Source organism: Cavia porcellus, unplaced genomic scaffold (assembly GCF_034190915.1).
Source record: "Cavia porcellus strain 051 isolate PalLab524CR breed Dunkin Hartley unplaced genomic scaffold, mCavPor4.1 scaffold_13, whole genome shotgun sequence".
NCBI lineage: Eukaryota > Metazoa > Chordata > Mammalia > Rodentia > Caviidae > Cavia > Cavia porcellus.
The window spans coordinates 38,616,177-38,629,448 of NW_026947496.1; the positions used below are offsets into that span (position 1 = coordinate 38,616,177).

A 13,272-nucleotide genomic window follows, 5' to 3' on the forward strand; every position below is an offset into this window, starting at 1 on the left:
GACTTTTGTCTAAAACATATAAAGAATTGAAAAAAAAAAACTCAGACCCCAAAATTCAAAGATCCAATCCAAAAATGGGCATCTGAGATGAATATGCACTTCTTAGCTGAAGAAATACAAATGGCAAATTAAATACATGAATAATGTTTATCATCCTTGGTCATTAGAGAAATGCAAATTAAAACCACACTGAGATTCCATCTCACTCCTGAAAGAATGGCCAGGATCAAGAAAACCAACAACAACAAATGCTGGAGAGGCTGTGGGGGAAAAGGAACTCTCCTACACTTTTGGTGGGAGTGTAGACTGGTACAACCTTTGTGGAGGTCAGTCTGGAGATATCTCAAAAAGCTGGGATTGGAAGTCCCATTTGTTCCAGCTATTCCACTTCCAGGCATATTCCCAGAAGAACTGAAAGCATCATACCACAGTGATATATGTGCACCTATGTTTATAGCAGCACAATTTGTAATCGCCAGATTTTGGAAACAACCCAAGTGTCCATCAACTGGATAAAAAAGTTGTGGTATTTCTATACAATGGAGTATTACTCAGCTATAAAGAAGGATCACATTGAGATATTTATCAATAAATGGGCGCAGCTTGAGACCATGCTGATAAGTGAAATAAATCAATCTTGCATATGTGAATACCGAATAGTTTTCCTAATGTAAGTAATGATTCAAATCTATAAAAGTATGTGGTAATCATGATTCCCCATTATGTGGCCTTGAAGCCTTATAAAGTTTTCACTTATTAATTGGAATGGCTTTATTCTGGGCTGCTTGATATGGAAATATTTGAAACTATAGTATATGAAGTTATATTAAATATTTCAAGGAAAAAGACACTATGGTAACTACTATTAAGTCGGGTTATTTGGTGGTGAAGCACTAGGTTGCTGAAACAGTCATGCTTTGACCTGTATTGTTATGTTGTTATGTCCTCTTTTATCTCAATCTCTCCCTTATTCATTAAAAAATTAATTATTTTTATGATTTTTTAATTAAGGGAAAAATTTTTTTAAATTAGCAGGATATATTATAGTAACTTTTTTGATTTCCTATTAACTGGTTTTGAAGTCCTGTAATACTCCCACTATCTTGTTTTGACTGATTAGACTGTTCCATTCTGTATGATAGTATCAAGTTTGAGGGTATAGGCAACTACTTTGAAGGCAATAAGATTCATTATGATGCCCATTCTGATTTGACTATTATCTCCTTTGGAAGCCCTGTAATGTTTACAATGTTTAAGTTTTATTGGTATTGTTCTCTACTGTTTTGTTCAACTTTATAATACCTAATTAGATAGACAATTCTTTTTAAGGAAACAAGAGACATTATGGTAACCTTGTACTCTGTTTTACATCATGTGCTATGTCTACCCTTGGTTTTGACTGACAGCTTTGTTTTGCCATATTTGACTTTATTCTCTTCCAAAAAAAAAAAAGTAATAAGAACTAAGGAGTAATAAAACCCAAAATGTGTAAATTTTGTTGTAAAAAAGAGAGGGAAAAAACGTGCTCTAAAGGATACAACAGCAAGTGTGTTTAGGGGTGTTAAATAGCTGACCATATTAATGTTTGTGGTTGGATCATTGAACACAACTGTTTGCAGTCTCACTGTTTGAATGTCCACTTTGTATGCTTTGATACTGCGACTTGAGCAACTATCTCTAAGATGATAGTGTATAATCTATTAACTGGTGATTTCTTACTTTTTTTTTTTTGTAGTTCTGTATTACTTGTACCCTTACACCACTTTGTTTTGTTTTGTTTTTTCTTTTTTCTTTTAAATAAAATTTTTAAAAAATTAGAGCATCCAGGAACACTGCGTTCTGCATTTTTTCAGTCCGTTGCTTATTTCATCATCACCAACATGATCCTCAGACCTGCTCAAATCTTGCACATAAAACTATAGATTTCTGTAAATTCTGCCCTTGGGAAAAGCACTGACCCAAACAAAATATAGAGGCAACTTCTAAACTTCTAAGTAACTTTTAAATAAATCAGTATTAGAACATGAAGTTTTTAAAGTCATAACGTTGCAAAGCGACAGCCAGGCAGCTGAAAGAGAAAAAAAAAAATGGCTTTTGAAAATCCTGAAAACATTCCTGGAGTTTCTCCTCCAAGACACCTGCCTCTGCCGCTGCAGAACATCGCTTTCATTGGGATGTGGCTTTTGGGCCATCACTGCCTGCCTCGTGCCCTCAACTCAGCTGCCGTGTCTCAGCCAGGATCACATCTGAACACTCAAAGCAGCCCAGAAAGCCACCAGTCTCCTGAATTCTCCCTTTTGTTTGACTCATAACCCGCTACTTTCGTTATTGTGCTGGTTTCTATTTCCTAATTCAAAACTCCTACTTCCTTACAGCTTGATAGCTGAAGTCTGTTTCCTTCTGTTGGAGACTTCTCGCTACAGAGTACAGGTGTCTGCAGAGAGGCAGCTCCTCCGTCCCCTCAACAGTCACCTCCCCCAGCTCAGACTCTGCACTCCAAGTCCTTCTCCAGGATCACGCTGATGACAGCTCCTAGGTGGTCCCTGCGAAGTGTACACCTGTCTAAAAACTCTCCAGACACATTCTTATGCTGTATCCTACTTAAGCAGTAAAATATAACATTAAGTCCACTGAGGATACAAGAAAGCTCCCCAGGACTTTTTCTGTCCCAAATGCTTCTGTTCTTAGTTGAAACAATACTTTAGGGCTTGGCTCTGTATGCCTGGCCCTCTTATTTTTTTAAGAGAAGCTTTACAAGATAGACAACATGGAGAAAAGTTCTTGAATTCAGAGAGTCTGCCAAGCAATAGAAGCAAAGTAAAACAGACCTCGGATGACTTTCTGGGTAGCAACTGACAATAGGGACATAACCACATTTCAGAAAGAATGGAAAAAAGAGCTAAGGAAAGGCGCACTGCACAGTGCATGTTTTTTAAGGCAGAATTCCATGCGTTGGAATGATGCCTCTCTTACATTGTAACAGCTTAGCAAGAAATTAGAATTTATTATGAAAAAAGACAGAAGAATGGAAGAATACTAATCAAGCAGAAATCATGACCTCACTGCAGTCTTTTATTAAATAGAGCTGCAGTCATTCTAGTCTCTGTCGCTGAACTCAGCTAAATCATATCAGTCGTTTGCAAACTGAAACTTCTGTGAATGTGCTAAAAGCAACTTGCTCCATATACAACGCTGGTCATCACAAATACTTACTGTAGCCTGGCCTCTGACAAAAGCTCATCTCATAACTTCTGTTCACCACCTCATAAATAAGACAAGTTCTCTGTGATCAGGACCTCAGGCTTTGGAGATTACCCCCCTGGGGTCAGCTAGCTTAAGAAAATTTTCTTTCTTCTCCTGAGCTCTGGGCTACTGTTGATTCCATTCCTGCAACACTAGCTATCTCAGCCACATCTTGTCGGAAAGGCTTATCCAGAGAAATCAGTCACTGAAGTCATAACTTTGCAAAGCAATAGCCAGGCATTTGGAAGAGAAAAAAATTTGGCTTTTGCAGTGTCTGCATTAGCTGTGTTAACACTGCTGCTGAAGCCAGCAGGCCCCAAATTGCAGTGACCTGACATACAGAAGCCTGTGCTTCTGTCACTCCCATGACAGTTCAAGCCAAGGTCTCTGATTCACAGGCTGGTTCCTCCATACCAATGATGGCAAAGGTTCTTTTATTCAGAATACATTCTTCCATTTTCCAGCCTTAAACAAGCAGAAGGGAAAAAGAAGCAAGTAGCAGGCACAACCACATCTCAGTATCACGCTCCTCAGGGCTGGGCACATGTGGGAGGACCCAACCAGCTGGCCACACCTGTGCGGGGCAGCAAGAGAAAAGAAAAGCGATGGTTCTGAACAGTGGATTTTGCCTGCCAGGATACTTGGAGGAAATTTTAGTACAGAGGACTCGTGTGGCATGTCATTTTATTTGCAATGTGGAAGTGGCACCTGTGGCTCTCAGTAACAACCACAAATTTGCTGGGATAAAAGAGTAGGGAGCCCTTGGACACTTGAAAGACAATCTTAACGTGACTCTAAAAATAAGCTGCTTTATAAAGATCAATTATGAGGTGTGATCATGAAACATGGTGAATATTTATAGTTAAAATTTTTATTTCAGTAAAAGACTCACTGCCATTAATTCCCCTCTCCTCCAGGACACTTGTCCCATCCTTGCTACTTTCTGAAGCAGTTCTGAAAGTCCTCTTCCTAGAGCAGCAGTAGCAAACCTGCATGCTACTTATTTTTCTTTTAAAACAAAAGATGTTAACATATGAGGTTTTTTTTTTTTTTTTCTAAACTAAAACCTCAGTACTTGACTTTAATTGCAGTGTTGGCAACTGAGTGGCTTTTGGTTTGCAGTTTGGGCACTGGTCTCTAAAAGATTTACAACCACTGGTTTCCAACTCTTCTTAAAAGTTCTCCTCCTTGAGCTTGGGGCCCTTGCTCAGCCCAGACAGGGAACTTTGCAGCTTCCGGGTGCACTGGACCAGCACGGTGGGTCCTGAGCGAGCCTACAACAGCCTCCCCACTCCTGGCCATGCTTGGTGGACTCTGGAGTTCTAAGCAAGTGGGCGCCATCGGTTCCAGAAGCTGGGCGGCCTGAGCTAAGTGTTCCCCGCATCATCCCCCAAGCCCAGCTAGTTTGGGGTCCTCACTCAGCCCTCCCCCCGGACAGGGAACTTCGTGGCTTCCTGTTGCACTGGATCAGCTCAGCGGGTCTGAGCCAGCCTGCCCCACCCCAGTGACCCTCTCTCAATCTGGGGATCTGGGTGGCTAGAGTCCCAGGAGCTGAGGGCATAGAAGAGGATTTCCAACAGACCCTGAGAAAGCCTTAGAATGACACTTGAAACACAGAAATATAGGAAAATGACAAAATGAAAGACCAAATTACAATCTCAAACCTCCAGCCCATCCCAAGAAACCTTAGGAGCTATGTACATAGACCACACACCTGAAATATCGGACATAATAGCAACTGAAATAAAGAAGCAACTCCAGGAAGCTTTAAAGGAATTCAAACTAGAAATAATCTCCCAGGTAAAAGAAGAAATGATAAAAGAAATGAAGGAGATGCTGAACATATCTAAAGAAGACACAGTTAAAAAATTGGAGGAACTAAACAAAAAGATAGAATCCCTGGATGGACAATATAAGAAACAAACAGAATACATAAAGCAGATGCAAAGAGATATACAAGAAGTCAAAAATTCCATTGAAAGTTGTAAAAAAGGCCTCAATGAAAGTGAAGATAGGATTTCAGACCTCAAAGACAAGATTGCAGCTAGTGAACAGGAAAGAAAAGATCTTTTAAAAATAACAAGGAATCAGGAAATAACAAGTCAACAACTGAAAGATGCTGCAAAGAAAAACAACATAAGATTGATAGGGATAAATGAAAAAGAAGGGGACAACATAAAGGATGTCAAGAGAAATGCAAATTAAAACCACACTGAGATTTCATCTCACTCCTGAAAGAATGGCCAGGATCAAGAAAACTATCAACAACAAATGCTGGAGAGGCTGTGGGGGAAAAGGAACTCTCCTACACTGTTAGTGGGAGTGTAGACTGGTGCAACCATTGTGGAGGTCAGTCTGGAGATTTCTCAAAAAGCTGAGATTGGAAGTCCCATTTGTTCCAGCTATTCCACTTCTAGGCATATTCCCAGAAGAACTGAAAGCATCATACCACAGTGATATATGTGCACCCATGTTTATAGCAGCACAATTTGTGATAGCCAGATCTTGGAAACAACCTAATTATCCATCAACTGAGGAATGGATAAAAAAGATGTTGTATTTTTATACAATGGAGTACTACTCAGCTATAAAGAATGCTCACATTGAGATATTTACAAATAAATGGGCACAGCTTGAGACCATACTCATAAGTAAAATAAATCAAACTCACATGTATGAATATCAAATAGTTTCCCTAGTGTAAGAAATGATATAAATACATAAAAGTATGTGGTAATCATGATTCCCCATCATATTGCTTTGAAGCCTTATAATGTTTTCACTCATTAAGTGGAATGGTTTTATTCTGGGTTGTTTGATTTTATTGTCTGTGATGGTATGAACAGCTATTTTGAAAAAAACAAGACATCATAACAGGTAGTGCTGATTTAATATCATCTTGTTTTGAAGTCCCAAGCTTTGTTCTTCTGTCTCCATTGGTTTTATCATGTTGTATCTTATTGGATTTTATTATATGTGATAGTATAAGCAAAATTTTTATAGGCAAAGAGATAATATAGAAACATTGTTCGTTTTCTGTTAGCTAGTCCTAAATACCCTGTAATACTTTCATCCTCTTGAATGACTTCACACTGTCTTGATATGTTTGATGCTATAGTATATGAAGTTGTACTCAAATATTTCAAGGAAAGAGACCTATGGTAACTACTATTATGTCGGGTTATCTTGTGGTGAAACACTATGTTGCTTAAATTGTTCTGTTCTGACCTGTGTTGTTATGTCCTCTTTTATATCAATCTCCCCCTTTTTTAACTTATTATTTTTTTAATTAAGGGAAAAAATCAGCAGGATATATTATAGTAACTTTTTTGATTTCCTATTGACTTGATTTGAAGCCCTGTGTTGCTCTCACCATCTTGTTTTGACTGATTTTACTCTATTCTGTTTTGTTTGATGGTATCAAGTTTGAGGGTATAGGCAACTACTTTGAAGGCAATAAGATTCACTATGATGCCCATTCTGGTTTGACTATTATCTTCTTTTGAAGTCCTGTAATGTCTCCAATGTTTCGGTTTTATTGGTTTTGTTCTGTACTGTTTTGTTCAATTTTATTATACCTGATTGTCATGGTTTATGTCTGTGCCCCCCAGGCCTCATGAGTTTGCATTGTGTATTTGTGATTGGTTCATTGTCTAGTGCTTGGAACTATGCTGTCAGTTCTACACCCACCTAGGGGTGGAGCCAGGATGTGATGTAATGGCAGGAAGAAGGTGTGTCTTTCTCTTTGCTGGTTTGAGCTTGCTGTTTGCAGCCGCCATGAAAGGTGGGCCAGCCATGCCCACCTGCCTGGGAGCCAACTGAGTGTGGACTGAAACCTCCAAAAACTGTAAGAAATGAACCTTTCCTTTCCCAACTTGGGCTTCAGGTATTTTGTCTCAGCGACAAGTAAAAAATAACTAAGACACTGGTGATATAGGCAATTCTTTTTTAGGTAGCAAGAGGCATTATGGTAACCATTGGATCACCTTGTATTCTGTTTTTACATCATGTACTATGTCCATCCTTTTGATTTGCCTGACTCTGCTTTGTTTTGTCACATTTGGTTTTATTCTCTTCCAAAAAAAAGTAATAAGAACTGCGGGAGTAATAAAACCCAAAATGTGTAAATGTTATTGTAAAAAAGAGAGGAAAAGAAAGTGCTCTAAAGGACACAACTGCAAGTGTGTTTAGGTGTGTAAGATAGATGACCATATTGCTAAGTTTTTGTTGGATCACTGAACACAACTGTTTGCAGTCTCACTGTTTGAATGTCCACTTTGTATGCTTTAATCCTGTAACTTGAACAACTATTTCTAAGATGACAATATGTAATCTATTAACTAGTGATTTCTTACTGTTTATTTTTTTGAAATTCTGTATTACTTGTATCCTTTTACTGTTTTGTTTTCTCGTTAAATAAAATTTTTTAAAAAGTCCTCCTCCTCGATAAAGCACCCCGGAAACGCTGAATATTAGAGAACTCTGATCTAACAGCAGGAAGTTTCATTGCAGCTTCTTTGTGGACTAACTACGGCGTCCTGGAGCACACCTGCCGTTTTCTCATCGAGCCACCAGAGGGCACTGTGTGACTGCTGATAACCACAACACTGTCCCTCTCCCTCACACAGCTTTACAAGCAAGCTACCTGCAGACCATGTGTTAATAACCTTAGAAAATTAAAAAAAAAAAAAAAAAAAAAAAAAAAAAATTTAAAAAGCCAGCTACCAGCAGCGAGGCTGGGAAATAGAAGAAAACTTTCTTCGGGTTTTCGGAATTGCAATTCGTAAGGCACACATGCGAGAAAAACGAACAGTGTGTACCGAAGAGAGAACAAAGGGCTTGAGTTAAAGAAAGCAAAAGCTGGCCACAGTCCACAGCACATTTGTCAGAGAGGGTCACAGCCACGCTGGCTCGGTCACAGCTCTGGGGCAACCTGCCGGCGACCTTCAGGCTCCTCCAGTACGCTCTCTCTGGCCACAGTGACTCCATCTTAGGTAGAATTTTCCAAGACTTCACAAGAGAAGTATCTATTTGCTATCACCCTCCAATTTTATTTGAAAAGTAAAATTTTCCTACAAGAAACAACATAAGGCTGTGCACCGCCTGGAAACGGTTTCTTGTTACAGATGCAGAGATGAAAAATTATGAAGGAACGTGAATCTCAACAAGATGCAAAAATATTAACTTCAAATGGATTTTTTAAAAAAGAAAGAAAAAACAGCCAGAACATTTAGAATAAAATATAGAGGCAAATCTTCATGACTTGACTTTAGACATGTTTTTAGTTGGTTAAACATGTCATGAAAAACAGTAAAAGGAGATGGGAGGGGAAAAAGATAAATTGGGTATCATCAGAATTGTCTCAATCAAAAACAAGAAAAAACTAAGAAGTATATTTTTAAATGTTTATTTTTAAAAACCAGAAGTACATAAATCTAAGAAATACATTAAAAAGACTGAAAAAAAGAAAAGAAATTAAAAGTCAAGTAAAAGAAGAATTTTGTAACTAATACTTGAGGAACAGCTGATTTCCTAGTGAAAACAGATATTAAATAAATTCTAAAATAGGAAAACATAAGTAGATCAATCAGGATAGAACAGCTTAAAGATTTCCCGCTGGAAAAGACTCACATGGATCATCCGGGTTCCTAGCAGAGCATAAAATGACCTTCAGCACACTCTAAAATGGTCATTTTAGAAAAAACCAAAGAGGTGATTGTCTTCACTTTATGGTTTAACAAAAAAGCCTGATAGTATCTTTCGTCTAACACAGGATGTCAGTATTTGTAAAAACAGACATTTTATGTGCAAATACACAATCAACTAAGTGGTGACTTTCTCCACAAAAGAAAAATGTCGCTGGTGAGTTCATTTCCCTGAAAGATGTAGAATACACTTACAGTAAATCTTACTTTTTGGTATGAATAATATATTTAAATTTAGATAACACAAGTTTTAACTTTCCTACTTTTCGATTTTGCGACATTGTTTCAACCACCGTACAATCACGATGGGCTCAGGCGGGTTAATAAGAGTTGGGGGCGCCTGTGCCCCGCCCCCACCAGCGCGGCACTGCGCCCCGCCCAGACCGACCTGCAGGTCTGCGTTTTCTCCTTTCTCCTCACTGTGATTTCTCCCCAGAAACAAATCTGTATTTGAAGGGGAAGAGACAACTTCGGTATGCTACGATGAGGAGCAGTCACAGTCTCACTTACGGGGACTTTCGTGAAAGTCTTGCCAAAATGTGGGGGATGGTTGGAGCATACATAAAGTTCTCTTTAGACGGGAAGCTCTTCCTCTCCACCCCTCTACTGGGGACTGAAGTCTGCCTTCCCACTGATCTACTTCCCCAGCCCCTGTCTCAGCTTTTAATTGAGACTGAATCTCACTAGGTCACTAAGTTTCACAGGCAGGGCTCGAACCTGCAATTCTCCTGCTTCAGCCTTGCAGAGTGCTGGGATCACAAGCGTGCGCCACCACGCCAGGCTTTTTACTCACCCCCAGGTGTCCCAAAATCGCAGTGGCGCGTCTCCAAGTCAAGCCTTGAGAGAACGCTCTGGTCCTCCAGGTGGACATGGCCCAAATGGCAGTGGGCAGGGCGCAGGAGGCTCCAGGTGCGGGGGAAGCAGGTGTGCGCGCACCGGCTCCTGCTCCTGGCACGGCGCGAGAGGCTCTGTTTAGTGGTGCTCGCGCGCCCCCTGGCGGCAGTCTGGGTGAATCGATATTCTTACTATCCCCAGACCATACTTCTGTGAATTCCAAGTGAAATACAATCCTCCTTCCTATTCCTGCATCCAAATGGCCAAAGACAGAAAGCAAAATAGTCAATAGACAAAAAATCAGGTTTTTTCTATAGGTCATCAGTATGTGACTAACTGGAATTTGAAATGAAAAAAAAATTCCATTTACAATAGGACCCCAAAGATTTAAGTCCTAGCTATAAATCCAACAAAATATGCGCAAATATGCATTCAGAAAATCTTGAAGTGAGGTTGAATCAATAGAAATATAAATAACTGTAAATACTCTTTGATCAAAAACAATATAACTCATCCTACATATTCAGCACAATCCCAATCAAACATTATAGACACCACAAACCTGAAGAACAAGGATGTCAAAGAAAGTAGCCAGATCCAAACACTTATAATTCAGTTGCAAGGATGAAGAAAATGTGGTACTGGGGAAGAAATAGACGAATGGAAGAGAGGAAAGAGCCCCAAATAAATCTATGTAAATGATCCTGTCTGTCCTGCTGATATTGCTAACAGGACAATTTGAAGGAGAGAGAAATATCTGTTCCACAAATGGCAATAGAACAATTAAAAGCCGTACGGGGAAAACTGAACATCGGAACAGAAGTTAGGGCTAACCCAAAAAAAATTCTCTTAAAATATTCCATAGACTTATTTCAAAAGAAAAATTGTAAATATTATAGAAAAATAAAGTACAGAAGAAAATATACATGGCCTTGAGTTTGGTGGTGAGTTTGTAGATACAATACCAAAAGCCATTGGCTGCCATGGGAAAAAAAATAATGTTGACTTTATTTAAAGATAATATGTCTCCTGTGTATACAATCCTGTTGAGTAAGTAAAAATTAACATTGGGAAAAATATTTGGAAAACATTTGAAAAGGACTTGTATGCCAATATACTAATAAACTCCAAAATGCAGTAAGGCAAGAAAACACAGTTAAAAATGAGTAAGCAGCTGGGAGTATAGCTTAAAGATAAAGAGGGTACTTAGCACACACAAGGCCACAGGTTTGATCCCCAGAGCCACTCAAAAAAGAGTAACAATCTGAATATACACCTCAACAATGATGATATACAGAAGACCAATCAGCATACAGAAGACTGCATAACATTATCGCGTCATGAAGGAAAAGCCAATTACAGTGAGATAACACTGTATATCTATGAAAATAGTTAAAATACAAAGCAAAATAATGTAATAAAATTGCAGTAGAAATCCACTGCTGGTGTTAGGACACGAAGGAGACACACGCATATCCATACTTATTTTGGCAGTATTTACAATAACTAAGATACAGAATCAGCCCAAGTGCCTGTCAGCACATCAGTGGATGAAGAAAATATGTTAAATAATACTCGATATCTTATTATATAGGCATAAAAAAACAATGAACTGGTGTGGTGGCACAGGCCTACAATGCCAGTTTCTTGGAAGCCTGAGACAAAGTCAAGGCAAGCTTGCACAGCTAAGCAAGACCCTCTTTCAGAATAATTTCTTTTTTCTTTTTAAGAGCTGGCTTTGTAGTTGAGTAGTAGAATTTACATGGAGTGAACCCAGGTTCAATTTCCAAAACTGTTAAAAAGAGAGATAGAAGGAAAAAAGAAAAGAAGAATGAAATCTTGTCATTTTCAGAAAAATGAATAAAACTGGAAGGCACCACGTTAAAGAAATAAGCCAGACAGAGGAAGGCAGCATCACGTGTTTTATCGCAGATGCGGGAGATAAAAGAGTAAGAGAGAGAGAGAGAGAGAACCTGAGAGAGGAAGAGCAGTTACTAAAGAGGGAAGGACGTGGAAACAGAGAAATAAGGGAGAGGCTGGAGGAAAGGTGGATGGGCCTGATCGACAACCCACGTATGCGTGTGTGGAAATCTCATGCTGAACCCCATTAATATGTACAACTAATGTGCATTAACAGTTGTAATGAAAATAAACTGAAAGAAAAAATATAATAAGATAACACTTCACACTCATTAGAATGGCTAACACACAAATAAAAATTAAAACAAACAAGGGTTGGCAAAGAAATTACAAAATATGTCTTTACTAGGTTTGATCAAAAATATGGTGAATGCTAGCGCTGAGTATCATCTAATAGAAATGTAGATTTATAAAGATTTATGGAGGGGCTGGGGATTTAGCTCAGCAGCATAAGCACCTGCCTTGCAAGCAGGCAGTGGTGAGTTCGATCCCCGGTACTGATTTTTAAAAAAAAAGATTTATGGTATGTCTTCATATACAAGAATGTGGCACCATGTGACTTCTGACTCTTCTCCAAAATCGAAATGACCATGAAAGATAAACATTTTGAATTGATTCAGGACATTGAGGAAGCATAACAATGCAATTCAAGGCACTCGTAGCAGAAGATTCCAGAACCGCCTCATAAAATGACAGGAATGATTGGCTAAGTACGTTCAAACTGAGGGGAGTGTTTGTGGTGATTTAATGGCCATGTCCCTTTTATTATCATTAAATTTTAAAATTTAAATATTTGCTGTACTCTTTGATCACACCTCATCATATTCATACCATAGAATAATAGTCACAAAAAGTATTGAGGTATTCATGCATGTAGAGGAACCTCAACAACACCGCACAGAAAGAGCTCAGCCACACAGAAAATCAGACACATGCTCCAGCCACGCCGTCCACCCAGCTCCCAGACCCACTGTGCACATCACCATTCCACACCCGGTCATCTTCCCATTGACGCCTTCACAGCTGCCAGGTAACCAGATAGTCCCTGGACACATCCACACCGTGTCCTCAAGTCTGCAGGCAGGCAAGGTTGCCTCATATTAAAAAGAAGAAATCAGCATCATCTGGTCCTCACAAAAGCAGACATTTTTCTCAGTGACTCTACACATGCAGAAAGAAGTCGAGGCCCAGCGACTCCGATTAGAGCTGAGGAAGTCCACGTGACTCACCTGCAATGGTTACCATGCTTTCAGAGTCCAGAAGCTCTTCCTACAGAAAAATAGGTCCGAGAAACAGCGGGGGAAGCTTGGAGTGGACAAGGAATGAAAAAGGGGAGATTTGCTCACAAATCAGGGGATCAACCTCTAGGGGTTGAGGAGTTACAGATGTAGAACAGAAATAATGAGGAAAAGTGTACGCTAATTAAGAGGAGGAATATTCATGTGTTTTCTGGGAATGAGTAGAGATCATTCAGGAGCTCAACGCTCACCTTTTTTCACCCTTTTCATGATGTGATGCTTCTGGGCAGCTAGAGGTGTCCTTAGCCTTAAAGGGAAAAAAAGCCCGGACA

The 13,272-nt window shown here is 39.3% G+C and overlaps 1 long non-coding RNA gene across 2 annotated transcripts in view; it reads right to left on the reverse strand.

Moving 5' to 3' along the window:
* Positions 1-9,903, reverse strand: part of LOC134478541 (uncharacterized) — a 38,016-nt gene extending 28,113 nt beyond the window's left edge. For both annotated transcript variants that reach the window (XR_010051250.1, XR_010051249.1), the window contains exon 1: positions 9,742-9,903. This is a non-coding gene — a long non-coding RNA (uncharacterized LOC134478541). The remainder of the gene's footprint in view (positions 1-9,741) is intronic.
* Between the last annotated feature and the right edge of the window lie 3,369 nt (positions 9,904-13,272).